This window comes from Rhinolophus sinicus, chromosome 3 (genome assembly GCF_057876585.1).
Source record: "Rhinolophus sinicus isolate RSI-liver-muscle chromosome 3, RSI-T2T, whole genome shotgun sequence".
Lineage (NCBI taxonomy): Eukaryota > Metazoa > Chordata > Mammalia > Chiroptera > Rhinolophidae > Rhinolophus > Rhinolophus sinicus.
The window spans coordinates 199,535,138-199,541,297 of NC_142503.1; the positions used below are offsets into that span (position 1 = coordinate 199,535,138).

The 6,160-nt window shown below is 44.5% G+C and overlaps 1 non-coding gene across 1 annotated transcript; it reads left to right on the forward strand.

Moving 5' to 3' along the window:
• Positions 1-4,474: 4,474 nt before the first annotated feature.
• On the forward strand, positions 4,475-4,548 carry TRNAI-AAU (transfer RNA isoleucine (anticodon AAU)). Its single transcript has one exon. It is a non-coding gene; the product is annotated as a tRNA-Ile (tRNA).
• The last annotated feature ends 1,612 nt before the right edge of the window (positions 4,549-6,160 follow it).

Genomic DNA, 6,160 nt, shown 5'->3' on the forward strand with positions numbered 1-6,160 from the left:
AATCTACTTAAAGATATTAGAGATTAGATTCATTTTAGAAAATAATAAACGTATCTCAGAGGAAACTCAGCTTGAACAGGAATATGAAATAAGAAAGAACAAGAAGAACATTAGCCATTCAAATGAACATGAAGAATGGTAGTTGACCAAACACTACAATGAGACCACGGTCTGGTGTGGATGCAAAAAGATAAACTTCAGGCTAGAGAGAAGTCAAAGCACTTGTCTCAGAAAAAGGCACTTGGAACAATAGATTTTTTTAAGCATAAGAAAAGATTTCCCAAAAGGAGACTAGAAAAGATTAAAACTCACCTCTTAAAGTGGTAGGGGAGAGAGAACCACACCAGGTGACCCAGGACCACTTTTTCCTTGTTTCTATAAAGTGGGGATAAAAATACGCACTCTGAATTGCTGTGGTGAAAATTAATGAGATGTCCGTGATGCACTTTACAAACACTGGTTGATTTTTGCTCAGAGTGTAGCATGGCCTGACACAGAGCTAATAAATGCTCAGTAAATGTTGTGGACTAATCAGGAAGCATCTGACTAATCATCAGCTGTCACCTGCTGTCATTCCTTTCTGACAAGGGGCAGTGCTAATTTACAATGATTATTGGTCATCCAGGACAAACTTTAACACTTGGTAAGGAGGAATTAAACAGGCAGACTGACAGGTTGTAGAAGCTTTGTGGCCTGTTGTGGGAGACGCAGAGAAGTGAAGGGCTGTGCCAAGGTCACTCACTGGCTGGTGGCCACCCTGGGCTCGGACCTGAGTTTGTGGCTTCAGCTCCCTGACTTTCTGCGCCTCTCTCTCACATCTAAAAGAGATCTTTGTAAAAGCTTTGCAATTCATGTACACGCTTGAAAGAACGACATCATTAAAAGTCCTTGGAACCAACTGATTTGTTGTAGCAAATTAGAAACCACAGCTGAAAAGTCCTTCTGTTTATCTGTTTTTCTTCTGTATTTGTCTAACAGATTTGCAATAATACATATTGTACAGTAAAGCATTTCATTTCTGTTTTTCTTCCCCTTTCCTTCCAGAATTGACTGGCAGAATTCAGCTTCAACATTGAAAGTGTTTTGCTCTCTCCTTGTGTGTGTGCGCCAGGGTCCTGAGTCAAAATAAAAAATGTAAAAGGAAGCTTGGGAAGAAAGATCAAGGGAATTGTCTAGGAGATAGACAAAATACAGAGGCCTGGACCATAGAACAGAGAATAAAATTAGAGAAACAACCAAGAAGGCTGACCTCTGAAGAATGGTGTTCCAGAAAAAGAAAAGAATATGGAGTAAAAGAGACAATCAGATCTCCTTCAGAAACATTTTTCGCCAGAAATGTTGCCAGAATGGAAGGGCATGCTTCTGTATGGAAAAGGCCCACGGAATGCCCAGCACAATGAATTTAATGTTCATTCAACAAATATTTATTGAATACCTACTATGTGCCAGGCACTGTTCTAAGAACTTGGGATCCATGCATGTGAGGATGGAGGCAGAGATCAGGGGGATGCTTCTACAAGCCAAGGAACACCAAAGATTGCCAGCAAACCACCAGGAGTGGGGAAGAGGCATGGAACCGATTCTTCCTCAGAACTTTCCGAAGGAACCAGCCCTGTGAGAGAACACATTTCTGTTGTTGAAGTCACCCAGTTTGTGGTACTGTATTATGGCAGCCCTGCGAAACTAAAACAGTATGTCTTTCTTTTCTTTTTTTTAACTTCTTTTATTTATTTAAGTATGTTTTTCCAGGACCCATCAGCTCCAAGTCAAGTAGTTGTTTCAATCTAGTTGTGGAGGGTGCAGCTCACAGTGGCCCATGTGGGGATCAAATGGCAACTTGGTTGTTAAGAGCACCGCGCTCTAACCAACTAAGCCAACCAGCCAGCCCCCAGTATGCCTTTATTTTCATACAAAGGTTCCAATCTATAAACAAAATGACAAATTTTATAAGTTGAGTTTAAAGGAAATGGACTATTTAAAATCTGACGTAGCTGCATGGACAAAAGTCTCCCTCTCAAGACATTTAAAACCCTGAATAATAATACTCTGTACCATTTAATTCTGATCATGTATGTTTGCGTTGTTCTAGCTCACATAATGAAAATTAGGGTTTGTTTGTCTTGGGAGAGTTGTCAGATGGTGAGAACTGGCGGGAGAAGTCCAGAGCCCCTGAGCTCGGTTAGCGCGGGTCTCCGAGGAGACAGGGCGACCCGACGCGGAGCGGAGCGCGTAGGCCTCGGGTGTCCCCTACTGTCCATCTTCCGTCACTGCGTCTCCAGCCTCCGTGCCGCCTTGGCTGGAACTGGCTGGCGTGTGTCAGAGCTAGACCTCTAAGGGATAATCCGTCAGTTTATCTTCATTCGACAAACCTAGATCGCCACCTACTCGTACTATGTGCCAGAAACTGTTCTAGGTGCTGGTGATGCAAAATGGACATTACTGCCCCTCTGCAGTTCACATATAAGCAAGCTGGGGAGGAAATAAAGCAGGAAAGGCAGGGATTCTGGGCGCGGGTTGCGATGGTAAATAGGGAGGTCAGGGAAACTTAGCTGAGTACGTGACGTTTAAGCAAACACCTAGAGATGAGAGAGGGCGCCTTAGCAGTGTCTGGGAGAAGAGGGGCCAGGAGGCAGGGACAGAAGTCCCAAGGCTGCAGCACAGCCAGGTGAGCAAGGTCAGGGTAGGAGGGTGGTGGGGCGGCGGGCGGGGGGGAAAGAAGGTTAGGTGGCGTCTTTCAAACGGCTGTTACTCTGGGTGCGACTTGCCAGATAAGTGCGAGATGCCCAGTTAAAGTTGAATTGCAGATAAACAAGTAATGCTGGTTTAGTATAGATGTGTCACAAACATTGCATGGGACATACTTATACTAAATTTGCTAAATCTGGCAACCCTATCAGGGCTGGGCCAGAGGGGAGAGTTTGAACAGAGAAATGATTTTATCTGATTTTAAAATGTAAGATGATTTTGTAATTAGCTCATTCATCCAACTGACTCCTACTTATTATTATGAAAAGGTACTATTCCAGACAGTGTGCTAGGCTCTGGGCATTCAACTGTAAGCAAATGGACAGGATACCTGCCATCATGGGTACATCCCTCTGCCCAGAGGGCTCTACACCCTTTGGTCGAGACCTATCCATTCTCCTCCTTCAGAACACAGTCAAGTGTCCCAGTCTCAGGAACCTGCCCAACCCTCCAGGACCAGCACGGTTTACACACACTCAGCACAACACCTGAGTCTCTCCACACACTCCAACATGTCTTTGCTGAACTACTGCGTTTCCCCGAAAATAAGGCCGGGTCTTATATTAATTTTTGCTCCAAAAGACATGTTAGGGCTTATGTTTGGGGGATGTCATCCTAAAAAATCATGCTAGGGCTTATTTTCCGATTAGGTCTTATTTTCGGGGAAACATGGTATGAGTTCCATGAGGACAGGAATAGGTCTATTTTACTCAGACTGGTTGCCTGGGGTTAGGGCACTGCCAGACTTAGTGTGTTTTGACTGAGTGGCCGTTTGTTTCAACCTGGTTCTCCAGGCTTCCTGGTGGTGGGGTGAGCTACCTAACATCCTTTCAATTAAATAAATGTATTCTATTAGGATTAGCTAGACTTGGCTTCAGCTGCTTGCCTTCTCCTGAAGCACCTGCTACAGCAGCGCAGGTGGTCGGCGACTCTCAGAGAGTGCGGTCCTTGGGACATACAGGTGGGGGAAGGGACATGTTTGAGTTTTGTCTTCCTGACATTTTTCTTTTCTCTACCCCCACCCCTCGCCTACAGACGCTATCCCTTTGGAGTGGGTACTGTCGGTCGTGTGCTAGTTAATGAGAAGGCAAAATGACATTTTACAGACATTGAAAAAGAGGGAGGAGGGATTATGGCTTATCCACGTAATGAAACACGGAGGAACCATTTAAAATGAAACTTGCCATTACTTAGGGCTTATGATAGAATATTAAGTACTAAAAACAAGATTTAAAAATTATATTCTGTTTAAACAAGGTTACATCGAATCCCAAATATATATATTTCAATACACCTGTACAGTGAAAAAGATTGGCAGGAAGAATACCAAGACCCCAGCGACCGTTGTTATCAAGTTTTCTGTTGTTTTCTACGCTTTATTTAGCTACACCAAAAGCTCTTGGTACACGAAGTTTCCATGCTGCAAGGATTCTCGGAGATAAATAAAAATACCATTGAGTTGCAATATTTGAAAACCTTTCTCCCGAGCTAAGCCTCCAATATGCAGCTTGCATTTTCCCGTTGAAAACCTCCCTCCCGTTCGCTCTAAGAAGCCGCCTTCCTTCTCCTAGTCTGTTTTTTCATTCAGCCAATGGGGATGCAGACAGCCGCCGCGAGAACTGAGTGAGAGCCCTCGTCCCGGACTCAGCCTGGAGGCGCTTAGCTCATTCTTGGCCCTGCGCAGGCGTGGAAATCTTAGTAGGTGCAATGACGCCGCTTTTCACCGAGTGGCCGGTTAGCTCAGTTGGTTAGAGCGTGGTGCTAATAACGCCAAGGTCGCGGGTTCGATCCCCGTACGGGCCACAGCTGTCACTTTTTTTTTCCTTTTTTCTTTTAATACTAGTAGCAATTATCTTACAACTCATGAAAAATATGCTTTTCGAGGGCTGTAAACTGTGTGCAGACCGGAGAGAGTCGCGGAATACAGACGCTGCCTCGATGTTGTCGCAGGCAGCGGGTAGGGATGGAGGACAGGATCCCACGCACGTTCGGGCTGTGACTCGTCACCCCAAGTACCCGCACGTGCAGCACCCCGGACCCCACCCCCCTCGGGTCTTTTTTAGGATGCCACAGCCAGTTACTTTCTAATGCAGAGCTTCTGTGGGCCCTCTGCGGAGACCCCAGTTCTATGGCATTCTTAGAGTTGAAAATCCAGACTTGGAATTCATTCATGCCGCAAATGTTTATGGAGAGACTTCTTCGTGCCCTGCACCTTCTAGACCCGGAGCAACACAGTTAATGAGAGACACAAATGCCAACCCCCATGAAGACAATGAGTAGCCAATGACTGCCATGTTTTAAGTGAGGCAGTCTGGTTGTGGAAGCATCTGGAAACCTCTTGCTACTTTTTTTTCTTTACTTTCTTTTTTTTTTTTTTTTTTGGTTTTGCAGACAGCTCAGGCTTCACATTTCTTCCTCTTGGTTCTGTGGTTTGCACCCATATGACAGCTGGGTATATTTCTCACTCGTGGTTCAAGTCTGCAGGTATGATTAGGCGTGTTTAATTGAACAAAAGCCAGTTTTTTAGGGTTAATGTCATTTTTATATCAGGATACAGCAGGGCCTCTGTCATCTTTGAAAAATCTCCAGTGAGAACATCTACTAATTCATTCATTCTTTTCTCAAATGTGTGTTAAGCTCTGACTTAAATAAATTGCAGCTCAAGTATACAGACCAGGGCCCTAAAGCCTTAGCAAGTACTCAGCATGTGGTAAAGGTGCTCACAAAATGCTGGTAATGGGACCGTTGTTATTATGAGCAGTTAATTAGGAGAACCCCGGGCTGTAGACACCTAGAGTAGACTCCTGCACACCTGCTGCCTGTCACACTTTGGATATCTGTGTCAGGTTCCTCATTAGATTCAGGGACCCAGCAGAGGAGGAGGCAGCTGAGATTGCTGCCTGCAGAGTGCGCTTTCCTGAACAAGGCCTTGATGGGGTCTAGAATATGCCTCGGTGGCATAAAAAATATTTCGAGCAGAAGGCATTTGAGTTCCTGAACAGTCTTCTCTGTCTAAAATCAGAGGCTTCCGAAAGAACTCAGAAGAATTCAACTGTCATAAATCCCTTTCCCTAGGAGCAATCAGGGAAGACTGACACTTATCACTGGAGAGAAGTTGGCAGCATACCTAAACAGGCATTGTCACAGAACTATCATATGGCCCATCTGCTCTAGGTAAGGGCCAATTCACCTTTCCTAAAAGTCATTTGCTTCCTGGTAAGTGCCCTTCTCTCCGTCCCTTTCCCTATTAAGATAATGTACAAGCCCTACATTCTAACTGCCTCTTTTGAGTCAATTTTTTCTGTGAACTCTTGTAGGTATATGAATAAAAATACATGATTAAATTTTGTCTTTCTCTTGTTAATCTGTCCTTTGTTAGTTTAATTTGCCAGCCACCCCAAACCAAACCTAAATG